Here is a 16,274-nt window from a genome sequence, read left to right on the forward strand (position 1 = left end):
AACGTTCCCTGCCAGAAGCACAGTAGGAGGGGGACAGCCAATCACAGCCCTGCAGTCACACAAGAACAGACAGGCTTCAGTTCCCTATCAGGTCCTGTTAGCTTCTGATTGGTTCCTGTCCTACAGTGCAGTGAGCTGAGTGCACAGCCTGGGAATTCAGGGAGCAGGAAGTGGAAGAGAAGGGAGGGATTATTAGGGTTTTTGCAGAAATATTCAATAATTCAGCCTGAAACACTACTTTTTAAGCACAATTCTTCTATATCCAAATGAGTTTAATGCACTGGTACATCCTTATTTTTTACACAAAATGACTCCCTAAAAAAGTAGTGTTTCAGGCTGATTTATTCAGGAGATTTATTTCTGCAAAAACCCTAATAATACCTCCCTTCTCTTTCACTTCCTGTTCCCTGAATTCCCAGGCTGTGCAGGGGAGCCGGTGGCTAGCAGGACCTGATAGGAAAACTGAAGCCTGTCTGTGCTTGTGTGACTGCAGGCCTGTGATTGGCTGTCCCCCTCCTACTGTGCTTCTGGCAGGGACCGTTAGGACACGCCCACCCCTCTAACTGTAACAGGGAGAGATCACCTGACCAGAAATACTACAACTCTTAACGGTAACAGGAAGAATTGTGGAAGCAAAATAAAGATTTCTGTCTGTTAATTGGCTCATGTGACCTAACATGTATGGTTTGTTTGGTATTTTTGTTTACACTGCAAATCCTACGATCCCAGGGGCTGTCCTTATTTTTTAAAATGGCAATTTTCTATTTAGGATTGCAATGTTAAATGGCACATACTACTATAAAAAGTATATTATTATGAATATGGTTTATTGACATGAAGCAGGGTTTTACATATGAGAACCGGAGCCAGCTGATCTTTAAATTTCTTATAACATTTGGCTGTAAGGCCATCTGGTCCTGGAGCCTTCTTTTTAGTGAGGCAGTCGATGGCAACTTTGACTTCATCCTCCGTGATCTCAGCTGTCAAAGGCTCAAAGTTCAAATTAGTTACATCAGGCTCTGGGGTTGCCTCCAGGAAGGATGAAGTCCTTCCATTATCCAAAGCTTTGGCCCAGAACAGAGAACCGTCAAAGTCTTTTACTATCCCAAGGATGTGCCCTCCCTTGATGTTTGTAACTCACTCTTGGGATCGACCAGACCGGTGACAAGTTTCCGCCCAACATTCTCTTTGCAGTTTAAAAAGGGGTCTGGTGAAAAAAAATCAAAAATACCATTTCAAAACTTTATAGAGTTATCTCCTATTATGTTTGACATGTTAAGCCTCTGGCGAACACTCGCAAAAAAGAATGATCTAATTTCTTTCCCTTCGTTGCTTAGTTCCTTTTTAAATAACCGGGAATTTATCCCAGGACTGTCGCAGCAACACTTTGGGTGGTGGATCAACAAGGGAATTACTACATTAGTTTCTTTAACTAGAAAAGGAAAATGTCTTTCAAGGTAGCCCAGTTTATATCAAAAGTGTTACGTTCCAGGTTTAGTAAGGACGCCTTTGTCATGCTACTAGGAATGAGACCAAAAAAAATGCCTAGAGCAACATACAGGTTGTGTCAACATATTCTTATGGCAGCTAGGATAAATATTTCTAGCAACTGGAAAAAGACAGATATATCTATGTCATCCCTTAAAACCAGAATAATCCAGATAGCAGCTAATGAAAAGCTTGGCCATATATTACTACACAATACAGAAACATACAATAAAATATGGCTTCCATGGTTAAACTATGAAAATGATACATTGCTCAGCACGTCTAAAAAGGTCAGACTGATTTGGATTACCGCTTAAGCGGATGAATGCTGTAAAATATAAAATAAAAACCCTGTTTGCCGAGGGGAGGTTATTTGGGGAATTTTTTTTTTTTTTTTTTTGTATTATTATTTAGATGTGGTGTGTTACATATAGGAGATAATGTAAATGCTACTTTCTTTTCCTATATTTTCTTTTTTTCTCTTCTTTTATTTCATTTTTGTGTTATTTTTGTGAAAAAATGTAATAAAATATTTTTTTTAAAAAAAAGGGGTCCGGCAAGTGAAAACTCCCATAGTCCCTTTCCTGCACAAGAGATTTGTTCCGGCTGTACTGACATTCTCTGATCTGGGCCTTCAGCTGTGCAATTTTTGACCCCTCCACCCCATCCGAAATAAAGGACTCCAACTTCTTTAAAAAAGAGTCAGGTACTTCTTATACTTATTGCCCTCCCTACGTACAGATAGCTTACGGAAGAAGGTCCGGAATGAGAATTTGGCATCCTCCCACCATAATGACAGAGTTGTAAAAATTGACTCTGTCGAGATGGTGGCAAAGAAGAGCCTCAAAAGATTGTTGAACTGACTCACCCTCCAGGGAATCCACACTCAGCCACCTTCACTGGAATAGATGAGGATCCCACTGTAAAAGAGAGTCGGGGGCAATGAGGCGAGTTGAAGCTGTCACCTCAGGCGGCAGCACCCCACTAGGTACCAGGGGCAGCAAAAATGCCTCTCCTGGTACTTTTAAGAGCCGAATTTCCGGTTTTCAAACCGAAAATTTGGCTCTTCTAGTGCAGAGAGCGCAGTTAGACTCTCTGCGCTAGCGTACTAGCCCTCTCTGCTGCTGCCTCAGGCGGCGGAGGGGCCAGGATAGCCCCTGAGAATGCCAAGTGATCAGACTATCTACCCCAACTTCCTTCACATTTAGTGATCTCACCAGCCCTGACAAAAGCCATATCTAGATGGCTGCTTCTTTCTGCACATCTATAGGTATGTGAGGCCTTCCAGCCACCCCAGGTTGCAACATCAACCAGACCAGCCTGCTGAATAAGCATGTTTAAATAATAACTTTCTGATTTTCTCATTTTACCAGAATGATCTCCTGGTCCAAGGACCAGCCAGGATGATTGGAAGGGAAGTGTGCAGAAAAGGTCTCACTTCAACTAGTAGGGCCCTCCTGGCTGCCATAGACTGCGGCCCATAGATGTTTATAAGACGGAAACGACTTACGCTTATCGTGACATCCAGTAGCAAACAACGGTGTACTGTAATATTGAGGCCACCCCGAAACAGTATTGCTACTCCCCCACATGGTTCCTCTGCTATAGACCAGAAGTAAGGCCCATGGCGCCAATCAGCTCTTGCCTTTCTAAGATCTGCCTGGGTAGTGAGTCGGGTTTCCTGAAGGAAAAAAACCTCAGCATCTGAGTTTGCTAAACTTTCGAATGCCATGAATCTTGTGCGCGGCAATCTCACACTGCAAACATTAGAGCTCAAGAATCTTATTGTAGGCTGCCCCATCATGAATGCTTGTGAGGATGTTTTACAGCTTCCTCCCCATATCGCTTGACTTGAGGACCACAGCGAGATCTCATTCCATCCTCATTCCATCCTCAAGACAAACACTCTCTCCGTCCTGATCAGTCTGGTCACTCCCTTCCCTTCCTCTTTTTTTTAAAGGGAGTTGGATTTCCATTTCCTCTGTATTTTCCTGTTCTAGTTCTCACTCTACTTCTTTCTCTAGTTCCTCCTGCTCCTCTCTTTCAGCTCTGTCTCCCCAGGTCTCAGATTCCTTCACCAAAACCACAAATTTGTTTTTGGTGGTAATTAAGAATTAAGTAGCAGAACCTTCCCCTGGGTCTAACAAGTCAGCCTGCATTTTGGTTTTATTTTTTGTGTTGACTGTCTGCCAGCCATTCTCATCCTTTTTACCTTCCTTGTTAGTATTGCTCCTCACTGCTTTCCCCCTTATCTCTCTGACTGGTTTTGTGTTCTTCTTTCTGTTTGTTCTCAATGTTTTCTCCACAGGCCTCTTTGGAACAATACTACTCTGTGAGTCCCTCACTTCTGTTTCACTTTCCTCACTGGTCTCTCTTTCTGGTGTTACAAAATCCTTCCTCGTCTCCTTGTCAATCTCTGGGAAAAGGGTGACTATATTATGGTAGGCCTCAGGGCAACTCCTATGCACGTCTCCCATTTGATTACAGAGATTGCACCTGACATTAACACATGCATCTGCAACATGACCAATTGCATTACATGGGGCGCACCTCAGGACTGCACATGACTTGGCCAAATGGTTACTTGTTCCACATTTAAAGCACCTATGGGGCTGCCCAACATAAAAACAGGTACCTCGTTCTTTCCCAATGAAAAAAGAATTGGGCAGGTGCTGTGGAACGTTACCTGAGATGTTTACTTAACCTGTGTTTTCCAGACTCCATCCTCATCAAAAATCTTAACTAGAGGTGTACGAACTGTACATCGCCTGCGCAACCATATGAGAATGTCTTCCTGAGTAGGGATGGGTGAATTTGACCCGAAATGGCACCTACGGCCATTAAAGTCTATGGGTTTCAAAAAATTTTTGTTGTGAGGCAAAATTATTTTGACGCGCGTCTTTTTTTGTCGCACAACGCCATACAAGTCAATGGGGGTAATTTCTGTGACGAAACAAGGCGTGAAAATTCGCCCATCCCTATTCCTGAGGAATGGCGTCATTCTTTGTTGCAATCGTGATATTTTTTGTCTCAGGCTTTGTCATAGGGATTACCACAAAATGCTCCCAATTTTGGTTACCTTCCCTTTTTGCATATTATAGATTCGCCAAAAGTGTTCAAGTGCTTCCTGAAGCTTAAAAGTGACATCAAAATCAGTTTTGGTTTGTGCTATAACAGCTGATAAATCCCCAGGCCTGAAACCCATACTATCCAGTATGACTGTTCTTACTAGAAACCTTCTAGATGGAACTTGTTCTTCCTCTCCATCCCATTTAATTTGTACCCAATCTTTCCTCTTAAAGGGTTGGTTATCATGGGACACGTCTGGGGTTGCAAAGAGCCTTCGCTTTCCCCAAAAACTGTTTGCCGTTTCATCCACCCCTCCTACCTGAATAGATTCTACCTCCACTCTCTGCTGTACCTGATCTGACTGGCTCGCTATATGACCAAATTGCTCCACCTCTAACCCTGCCTCCTGAGTCACAGACTCTTTAGCTGCATTCTCTTGTCCAGGCTGCACAACTGCACTCCCTCTCACTTCTGTTTGCTCAGCCGCACTCTCTCTCACTTCTGCCTCTTCAGCTTGACTCTCTCTCACTTCCATCTGCTCACACTCATTCCTATCTGTGACCACACTCTCAGCCACTTCATTCCACACACACAAAGCCGCCACTTCCATTTTCACTTAAGATTCTGGGCTACTCTCGGCTGCTTTATGTGAGACCTTCTTGCCCTCTGTTTGGTTCCGGCGCCGGACACTTGGATCTTCTGATGGTCTCACTGCTGTTTTAGGCAACTCTGGAAAGTCCTGATCAGATGAAATCTCATAAGCAGCTTGAGATGAATCCTCATACCGTAGCTTAGGTCTTGTGCTGGTTTGTGGGAGATTCACCTTGAAGCTTTTCTGCTCTTTTCTCTTCTGCTCTTGCTCCTGAATCTTCTTCTCATCAAAAGCCATGTTCTGCCAATTGACTCTGTCACTTTGTCGTTGCTGCTGCCGTCGTGGAGGCAATGGTTCACTCTCAGAAGTGGCCGGACTGTTGGAGGTACTGGATCGGGTCTGGCGCTGCCCAGTAGCAGGATGTGGATATGCTGCTTTATAACCAGAGCCTTCTTGAGAGCGGCCAGGGACACCCCAGTGCGCTCCTTAGATTCGGACACGGCTTTCACTAGGAGGTCGGACACGCTGGGACCGGAGGGTTTCTTGGCTTTAGCCGCTGCCTTCTTGGGCTGCTGCTTCTTCTTGGCTTTAGTGGCGGGTTCAGCCGGGGGAGGGGCGGGAGTGGTCTCAGCCATTCTAAGATCTAAACTCGCACCAATACACAAGTGTAACAAAATATTTAACTTTGCTCTGCCTCGTCCTCCTTATATACATATCTCCTGTGCCCCGATTGGTCACGTGTTGGTATATAATTTCCTTTCTATTGGCTGATTCTTATTTCCCCACCCCTTCACTCTGTCCCTAGTCTCTAACCTGTAGCTCGGAGGTGCCTGTGTTTCCCGAGGCTGAATATTGGGATCATATTTCTATTGGCTCTGAGTAGAAATGGGCCCCAGTTTGTATGGGATCGGAGGGCCCAGTAAGTGGGTGTGTCTGTGCCGCTGATTCTCATTCTATTGGCTGCTGCATATATTGCCCAGAGCAGCTCCTGGGAAGTCAGTCCCGCTCCCCGGAAAGGATCCATTCATTTCTCTCCCTGACATGGAGGGGAGGGAGTGTGGGGGTTGGAGACCCAGGCAAGTGACACAGTACAGGGGGAGACTTGCTGGGGGAGTTTGGCTGCAGCACTCCGGGAGGGGTGGTCGTGCCAGTCAGGATATGTGATATGTAATGGTTTTAACAAGATAAAATAAAGTTCATTACTTTTGACCTATGAGTGGACATGGAGTGCTCGTTATCTTTATCTTCTGATTGCGGCTCACCTCTAGCTACAGGTACCACTCGACTTATCTATTGAGTGCCCTTTGTTACAAAACCTTTGTCCTTTGTGAAGGGACCTATAGGATCTGTTAGGCTCCTATAACTTTAAATCCATACCCTTCTCCTTTACTTCCCTAGTTACTAGGCAAAGGCCTATGTATCTATTTAAGTATTTGCATAACCAGTAGTTATTGGCCAACTGGTGCAATGATCACTTCCTGCAACACTTCCTTATAGTGTTTGGAAAGGGGTGGATCTTCCCCTTTGGCTCCTGGTGTCCCTCCAGCTAGGTGTTTCCCATTGAGCCTGGGTACACCACCGCCCTAAAGGGACTTGTACCTTTAGAGATGAAGTCAGGGACCAGGAAACCCTGTGAACGATGTTAGCAAGCACAGGGTAGTTTATTTAATAGACTCTCTAGGAGAGTGAGTTAGTCAGATTATATAGAAAGAGCAGCTGTGTGCTCCATCAAGGATAATAGCAGTAGCTATTACTAGAGTAGCAAAAAGAACCACTTTACCTACTGACGAAGGGGTCTCCCTTAGGCCCCCCCATGGAGAGAAGACAAGATTCAGCTTTAAAAAAGATTTACTCTGTTGCAGGAGAAATAACCAGAGCCAATAACACCTGGATAACTAATGCTGAAGAAGCACTATAAAAAAGGGTTAGTAGAAAAGATACTTTAAATTCTGTTGAAGAAGTTAAACTCCTCAATGACTTCTGTGCAGAAGCCTCCTTGGATATTCTCAAGCTTTCAGTCAGAAGCATGGGTTTCTCTGTCACTATGGTTGACACAGTCAATGCATTGAAGAGATTACCAGCAGCACACTGTACGATTTGCAATACTGTTCAATGAAGAATTTATTCAGCCCATAGCATAGAAAAGGCAACATTTCGGGCCTACCAGACCCTTTATCAAGCCCCGTGTTACACCATCAAAATCCTACAGATTCCACCCTTTCCTTGTAATGACAACAACCAAGGAATAAGCCACAAAGTAGTTGACAAAAATTAATAAATTGTCCATAATACAAGTGAAAATAAATTGTCCAAGGTTAATCTTGAAAATGCTCACAAAGGAACTTCCTAATTACCTGAAAATGAGGCCGGAGCAGGCCCGGACTGGCCGTTTGTGAATACGGGCAAATGCCCGTTGGGCCGCTGCCTGTGCAGTGTAAATGGGCCGCGGGGCAGTGCGCACCGCACCATAACAAAATTAAGGAGCTTACTTCCTCCCGCAAGATCCTCTGTGCGCACAGTAGCAGACGATAAACAGATCATTTTCTTCAGTCTGAAGAGCTCACCCCAAGGGCCGCGTATGTTTTCTTTTCTGTTTTTTTTTTTCCCGTGTCTGGACTGCTGAGGGGGGTGGGGGTTTAAGCAAGTATGCGGAGGAGAGGTGGGACTGGAAGAAGAAGCGTCCTATACGTCACCTGTGTGCTCTCAGCTATGGGACAGTCACAGATAACAGCCAATTGCAGGTAGGGAAAAAGGTGCCAGTGTATGTCTGTGTTGTCCAGTATTCAGCTGACAGGCAGGATGGATTGCAGACACTGGTGCTGCAGATTCATCCTCTCCCCCCCCGCCCCAGACTATCAGTTCAGAAAGAATGCTGGGCAAGTAAAGAGGATACAAATCATTTTTATTACACTGCCTCGTGATTTTTTTTTTTAACCCTTTTTAACCCTTTCCATTGCATTTGTGCCATTTCTGGGGGTATTTATTCACGGAATTCTCACTGTGTTCATCCTGCTTTTACTCTCCTCTGGGGTAGTATACATGGAATTGCAACTGTGTCTTTTGGGTTTTATAAATTAAATTGCATCAGTGTCTTTTTTTTAAAAATAAATGTTTAGCTATCTATATTCAATATTCCTCCCATAGTGGGCATGGTCACAGAACAATTCAGCAGGAATAGTCCCTTAGTTTGCTCATAGTCTGTACAGAGAGATCCCATAAAACTATGGCAGCATAGGTATTCCCCTGTACTAAGCACAATTCAGCAGGAACAGTCCCCTAAGTTTGCTCATAGTCTGTACAGAGAGATCCCATAAAACTATGGCAGCATAGGTATTCCCCTGTACTAAGCACAATTCAGCAGGAACAGTCCCTAAGTTTGCTCATAGTCTGTTCAGAGAGATCCCATAAAACGATGGCAGCATAGGTATTCCCCTGTTCTATTTACCATATAACAGGAAGGTTTGAAGGTAGTTCTTTTAAAATACAAAAATACTGTGAAAATGAATTCCTGTGTTATGTTTGCAGTTGAACTCTATAGAAATAAATAAGTGAAATGAGTAATTATCATGGGACAAAAGGAAAGGCAGTCACTTTTCGTCACCCAGCCTTGGAACCCTGTGCCAAATGGAAAAACTCCATTTAGGGGGCCATGCCAAAATGGTTTCAATTGGGCCCCACAGTTGGTAAAACCAGCCCTCCACATGGGCCTCTCTGCACAGTCTGCTGTTTTTTTACTTATCGGAGGCCTGGACCACCTTTTTTTCCTAATTTTATTGGGGGCCCTGACCACCAATGTTTTATTTATAGCTTGTGTGGGTGGGGGAGCTTGGTTGCCAATGTCACACATATATACAGGTATGGGACCTGTTATCCAGAATGCTCCAGACCTGGGGTTTTAAGGATAATGGATCTTTCCCAAATCTTGATCTTCATACTTTAAGTCTACTAGAAAATCATATAAACATTAAATAATCCCAATAATATAATTTTGCTCCCAATAAAGACTAATTATATCTTAGTTTGGCTCAAGTACAAGCTACTGTTTTATTATTACAGAGAAAATGAAATCAATTTTAAACATTTGGATTGTTTGAATATAATGGAGTCTATGGAAGATGGCCTTTCTGTAATTTGGAGCTTTCCGGAAAATGGGTTTCCGAATAACCCCCATACCTGAAGTGGGCTGCTTTGATTTTTTTTGCCAGGGCTGCTTTTTAATCCCAGTCCGGCCCTGGGCCGGAGTATAATCTCTGTTAAGACCACAGGGCCAAATTGTGTCCAATTTATTGATCCACATCATTTCTTCAATTTCTTAAGCATTAGGAGCCTATTGCCACCTCTTCTAGGCATCTCCACAGTGTCAATGGCCTGAAATTTAAGTTGGCTGATGTAGTGTCGGGCTGAATGGAAATGTGCTGAGACAGGTAATGCGGTAAGTTCTTTGCACATCGTGGATTTGTGTTTAGAGATATGATCACGTATCTTTTGTGTAGTCTCTCCTACATAAAGGAAACCACAGAGGCATTTCAGGAAATACACCACATATGATGAATTGCAGATGAAGTATTTAATTATCATGTATTTATTCCCCCTATGCGGGTGATGAAAAAAAACTACCCTTTATGACAGAATTACATTGATTGCACTGCAAACAAGGGAAAGAGAATTTGGGGTTTTGTAAAAATAGATGTTTAGAAGACGTTTTTCCCCCAATATCAGCTTTTAACAATTGATCTTTGAGGCTTTTCCACGTTTATTCAGCAGTAAAGGTACCTGTTGAAATGACATTATATTCTGATGGCAGGATTGTAATATATACCAATGTTGGCGAATAATGTTGCCTACATGTCTGATAGCTGTGGTGTACTAACTTATAAAAGCTACTCTTTCTTCTTTTTACGATTCCCTTTTAGTAGGGGATAATAGATCCCTCCTACTTTTGCCCTGTACTTTTCTCTGATTCACATCTAGTACCTCACGGGGATAGTCTCTGTCCATGAATCGTGATGTCATCTCCATAGCCATAGCTTTATCAAAATCATTCTCATCACTAACTATACATTTCAGCCTTTTGTACTGGGTCAGTGGCAAGAAGTCCCTCAGTGATTAAGGATGAAAACTGGTATAGTGTAGTAGGCTATTTATCAGTTGCCTTCCTGAATAAATCAGTTTAGTTTGGTAACACAAGGCTTGGAGACCAAACTCAAGTGAGATCGATGTATACAAGCTGCTCACATCAAAGCTTGCCAGTTATTTGTCATGTTCCGGGAGATGCATTGTTTCTAGTATATTCAGTAAATGCGTGGTATCCTTCATGAAAGACTTGGTATTGGGTACGAGGGGTTGTAGGAGCTTATCCAAAAATATAGCAAGGGGACTCAATACAGAGTCAGTTCCTGCTACTATTGCTCGCCCTGGCGGCATTTCAAGGTATTTGTGTATCTTGGGTAATATGTATAACACTGGTGTAATGGGGTTTTCTTTGACGAGGAATTAAAACATTTTCTAATCAATTATGCCCTCCTCCTGGGCAGTATACACCTTGTCCAATATGCATTGCTGTATTGAGGAGAGGGGGTTCGCATTTACTTTCTTATAAACCTCAGTGTGTGCCAATTGTGAATTGATTTTGTCCATAACTACCAATGCACCCCCCTTATCAGCAGTTTAATTACAATAGTCATTATGTAACAATTGGGATGTACATGACCTCTCATGGTGATTTAAATTGGATTTGTGTCCAAAGCGGGGATTTCATATTGCCTTTTGTTTACGTTTTTCAATATCCCCCATAATCAATTTCACATATGTCTCAACCACGTTGTCAGGTGTCAATGGTATAAAGTAAAATGCACCGAATCCAGGATTCTGCCTTTTTCAGCAGGATTCGGATTCCTGGCCGAACCAAATTTGCATATGCAAATTAGGGGTGGGGAGGGAAACCGTGTGCTTTTTTGTCACAAAACAAGGAGTAAAAAAATGTTTTCCCCTTTCCACCCCTAATTTGCATATGCAAATTAGGGTTCGGATCGGTATTCAGCCGAATCTTTCACAGGGGGGTTCGGCCGAATCCAAACTAGTGGACTCGGTGCATCCCTAGTATAAAGGTACTTCTTTTACGTAAACCTGTTTCTCTAAGGGTGATATATGAGTGATCAGGGGCAGACCCACTAGTAGATGTTTGTATTGTGTCAGATATCTTTGAAAAATGACTTTTCAACCTCAAATTACAAAAACTCAATATCAAGATTAAAACTATCACATATGTTATGTTTTAGGTAGCCGAGAATGAGTAGAGTATAATAGTGCTTTATTAGCAGGCCCATGCAGGCATTACACAACAGTAAGCTTTCACTTTCACTTTTAAGCTACCAGGACAGTGACATCAATTTAATAAGATTAAACGTTTATTAAATAAACATCTCCCAATATTATATGGGGATCCAGTGTTCAAGCAGCTACTAGAGCCAGGCATCCAGGTAGTGGCAAGGAGGGCTCCGACATTAGGCATGACATTAGCACCCAGCATGTTCAATAAGGAAAGTAGATCTAACACATGGCTGGATAATCCTAGAATGTTCAAATGTGGATCTAAAAGATGTGTCACATGTGGAGTAGTTCAAGTATCAGACACCTTTACCTGTAGTGTAACAAAGGAAATATATCAAATTATGAGCTACATAAATTGCAATACTAAATCGGTTATATATTTGATAACTTGTCTTAAATGCAATAAACAGTATGTTGGCTACACAATCAGGAATTTAAAAAATAGGATATGAGAACATCTTAATGACATCAATTCTGAAAAATAGAATACTAGTGATGGGCGGATTTGCGCCATTTGCGCAAAATGGCTAAAAATTCGCGAAACGGCGCCGGCGTCTTGTTTTTGATGCCGGCGCCCGTTTTTTTTACGCCGGCGTCCGTTTTTCAAAAAATTATGCCAGGGAATTTTTGCCGCGAATTTTCGCAGGCGTTTTGCAAATTTATTCGCTGGCAGCGAATCGCGCAAATTCACCCATCACTAGTGAATACCCCTGTGGCAAGACATTTCAGAGAATGTAACGGTGGAGACACCAAATGGATGTCTGTTCAAGGAATAGAAAGAGTTCATTTGGGCCCGAGAGGCGGTGATTTACAAGCAAAAGTATTAAAAACAGAAGTAAAAAGGATTATCCAATTACACACTAGACAACCGGAACGGCTAAACTCTATCTTTGACATTAGTTGCTACTTTTAAAGCTAATATCTTTAAAGAATAACATTGTAAGCGCCACTTTAGTAAGTTGAAACAAATTAGTTACAAAATCCTAATGATAAACTAGTAAGTGAACTGAATGTCACAAACACCCCTTATATAGTCAAGGTATGAAATGTGGAATTAAATTACATTTATTAATTAGGAAATGGATTTGTTAAACTATCGTGTTTTTAAATGATTTTTTGAAGTGATTAACTGACGTAAATTTAAAAAAATATATATTTAAGTATTTAATCGGGAATTGTATTAACTTAATTAATACACAGGTGTGCTGGGGGAATTTAAATCTTTTGTGTTATGACAGGAAGTGAGGTCTCTGAGGAAGTGTTGTATCACGAAACGCGTCAGACCTCAGATGCTAAGTTTATTTGATTAATACTATGTTGAAATAAAGTATATATTCTTTTACTGATCTGGAGAAAAGCGATTATTGTCTGATACCCAGGAGGGCGCTGCCTCCATTCTACTATCTTGCTGTTGGCGTTCCCCCCCTAGTGACGGACTGGGCCGGCTGCACCCGGGTCACAACGATTACAGGGTAAGATTTCAGCTACTTCACCTTGTTTTATATGAATGAAGACTTTGGAAATCCAGTGTTTTAAATCAAGAGTAGGGTCAGTGGCATTTGGCACCCGGACCAACCAATATTTACGGTGAGCGAGGTTTGGTCTGTAATTAATTAACAGCTGTTGTTGGAACCCACAAAGTACTTTACTTACAAAGGAGATTTAAGACAAATTACGGAGCCGGAGTTCTTTCTTTTCTGTTGAAATATATGGGTTAAACACTATGGTTGAAGCACTGGCTAGCCGATACGCCTTCTAAGCACAAACTATGCTCTTTACCCTATGAAGGAGACCTGCTATTTGGCCCCAAGCTGGAAAGCATTATAAAACCTCATTTAAGGACTCCAGTTCGTATCATCCGGGCAAGAGTTTTCAGAAGCATTCCTCTTGGAAATCTAAGGCTCAGTCCTTTCAGAACAAGAAAGATGTCAAATCAGAACAGACAGTTGGGTGAAAGATGTGATCGTACTAAGTCATCATCTGGAGTTCAAAATAATGCCTCCTCTCTTTCATTTTTAGGAATCAGGAATTCCAAGGACCAGGGAGGCTCCTGTAGCCATGGAAGAAATTTTACTCTAGACTTGGACAATTACTTTGTTCTCCAGAAGTCAAAGTTTCAAATAAGAACAGGAATGTATTTCCCGTTTTTCCTTGTCAACAAAAAATTAGGCGAATTCAGAGCTGTCTTGGATCTCAGATTTCTAAATCTTTTTGTAAACACAAAGACTTTCCGCAAGGAATCTATCAGGGCAATCGGCCAAGTTCTAAGGCCAGGAGATTGGATGGTCAAAATAGACTTACAATGTGCCTATCTGCATATTCCAATTCTGGCAAATCATCAGAAATATCTACGTTTCCAAATATTTGGCCTTCAATTCCAATACAGGGCTCTACCCTTTGCCCTTGCCTCAGCACCAAGAACTTTCACAAAAATACTGGCACCGATATTAGCTCTTCAAAGGTTACAAAAGGTGGAAGTCTTTCCTTACCTCGAAGACATACTGGTAAAGGCGAATTCATTAAAGAAAATTCTCAGAGACACCCAACTAGTGTTGGATATACTTATGTATGATAAACTGGTCAAAATCCACTCTAATCCCAGTCCAGTCTCTAAAGTTTTTGGGAGTCATCATCGACAAAAAACTTGTCGTTCAGTCTTCCTCCAGACAGAATCCTAGGTATTCAGAACCATGTCCAGGAAATTTGCGAATTTCCAGTAACTTCAGCCCTGTTCTGTCAACAGGTTCTGGTGAAACTCACATCATGTTTAGATGCAGCAATGTGGGCTGTGGCTCATGTGATCATTCTTTGGATCAGAAGATTCTCCTAAATTCATCTGATGAAGATGAAATGGTGGCTAGAGAAAAAAAATCTTCACAGTGGCATCTCTCTTCGGTCCCCTCAGTGGTTACACCTCACAACCAATGCAAGTGGTTCAGGATGGGGAGCCCATGTTCTTCATCAGTCAGCTTGGGGTAAGTGGAATGGTCTGGAAGTGAAACAGTCTTCCAATTGGAAGGAATTGAGGGCCATTCAGTTAGCTCTTCTCCACTTCCAAAATATTGTCAGAAGCAGATTAGTGAAAATCTTCTCAGACAATACCACAGTAGTGAAATATCTAAAGAAACAAGCAGGAACAAAGAGTTCCAAACTAATGAGATTAACAGAGGAAATCCTTCTATGGGCAGAGGACAACCTTTGCAACCTTACAGCAGTACACCTTCCGGGGAAGATTAACATGATCGCAGATCAATTGAGCAGAACCCAACTTTATCCAGGAGAATGGGAACTGTGTCCAGAAACCTTCAAAAAGTTCGGAATACTTCAAATAGAACTCATGGCATCATGCCACAATTTCCAATTACCTAGGTTTTGTGCCAGAACACAGTGCTTACAGGTGGAACAGATAGATGCCTTCAGAATTCCTTGGCATTTCCGACTGGCTTACCTGTTTCCTCCATTCCATTGATCTCCAAATGTATCAAGAAGATACGGGAAGAGAAGGCCTAAGTTCTGATAATATTACCTTGGTGGCCGAGGAGGTTCTGGTTGCCGCAGTTGTTTCAGATGGCGGTCAACAAACCACTGTTTCTTCCTGTTCACCCTGAGTTACTGGAACAGGGTCACCTATTTCACCCCAATCCAGACAGATTGAAACTCACTGCATGGAAATTGAACCTGAAAAAGAAAATGTCTGTCTTGTTTTTTTTCCCCCACACATCTTCACTCTGCCTGTCAGTGCAGATACATGGTAGTGATGTGCAGACCAGCTAAAAACCTGAGGGATCTGCGTGGGTTGGGTGGGTTTTGCCCAACTCCCAGACAAGATTTGCCAGAGATCTGCTTTTCACCCTCCACACCTGCTACCATATGGGTTGCCACCTCACCCCTTTAAAACTGACCACATATGGAATCCACAGTCCGCATGACTAATTAGCAATTAATTTAGATGCATAGCTGCACATAAATCAGTTCAGTCTGCAGCATGTATGTAAATGATTTGCTAATTAGACATGCAGGCTGTGGATTCCATATGTGTTCAGTTTTAAAGGGTTGAGTTGGCAACCCTAGCTCCCTACTGTACCATATGTTAGAAAAATAGGATGGCACTCGCTTTTGCAAACGTGCTTGAATTAAAGTGCTTTTATTGTGATCTCAAACACAACGTTTCGGAGGCACAACCTCCTTTATCAAGTGTGCAAATGTGAGTGCCATCCTATTTTTCTAACGTATGGATATTGGAACCCAGTTGAGCAGCAAGGTTTCTGGATAGAGCACCACAGCGATACAGCCGCAGTCTTTTGGACTATTGTATGTTACTCCTTACTGTGCCCCACTTCTGCTTCCAGCAGATTATGATTCTGGGCCGCCTTGCTCATGTTCCTTTGATGATGTCAGAGATGGGCTTCTGAGGAAGTGGCGAGACGCCACGAAACGCGTCAAGCGTAGGGGTACAAGTCACTGCTATGATATTGATGCTTTTAATTATTTTCAATAAATGAAGATTCTATGATTCAGCTGCCGATATGCTCCGCAACTTCTGTTTTGTTTCTACGCGATATTGGCCTGGACCGGGGGCATGCTGCGTGCAAGCACACAGGTTTGCTGAATTTACACGTGCAGGTGAGAGAGGGGGAGTGCTCCCTTTTGACTTTCTACAGAGATGGGTGCAGGTCAGTGAAGAAATAGAGTAGGTTTGCATGTGGAGAGTGGTCTCTTTGTCTCACTGTACATTATTATACAGAGCTAAAATCAAGTGTAGTGTCTTCAGAGAAACGCTTGATCCTCTGGCAAG

At 42.5% G+C, this 16,274-nt stretch overlaps 1 protein-coding gene and 2 long non-coding RNA genes across 3 annotated transcripts in view; 1 reads left to right on the forward strand and 2 right to left on the reverse strand.

The window, feature by feature from the left end:
• The window catches only part of LOC108703835 (oocyte zinc finger protein XlCOF7.1-like), a 43,720-nt gene that overhangs the window by 5,391 nt on the left and 22,055 nt on the right, over positions 1-16,274 (forward strand). The window lies entirely within an intron of this gene.
• LOC121398096 lies at positions 807-7,987 on the reverse strand. The gene is made up of 2 exons (XR_005964098.1): positions 7,639-7,987; positions 807-1,207 (listed from the first exon to the last, which is right to left on the reverse strand). It is a non-coding gene; the product is annotated as an uncharacterized LOC121398096 (long non-coding RNA).
• Positions 11,539-14,280, reverse strand: LOC121398094. Its single transcript, XR_005964096.1, has 2 exons — positions 13,310-14,280; positions 11,539-11,789 (listed from the first exon to the last, which is right to left on the reverse strand). It is a non-coding gene; the product is annotated as an uncharacterized LOC121398094 (long non-coding RNA).

Source organism: Xenopus laevis, chromosome 9_10L (assembly GCF_017654675.1).
Source record: "Xenopus laevis strain J_2021 chromosome 9_10L, Xenopus_laevis_v10.1, whole genome shotgun sequence".
NCBI lineage: Eukaryota > Metazoa > Chordata > Amphibia > Anura > Pipidae > Xenopus > Xenopus laevis.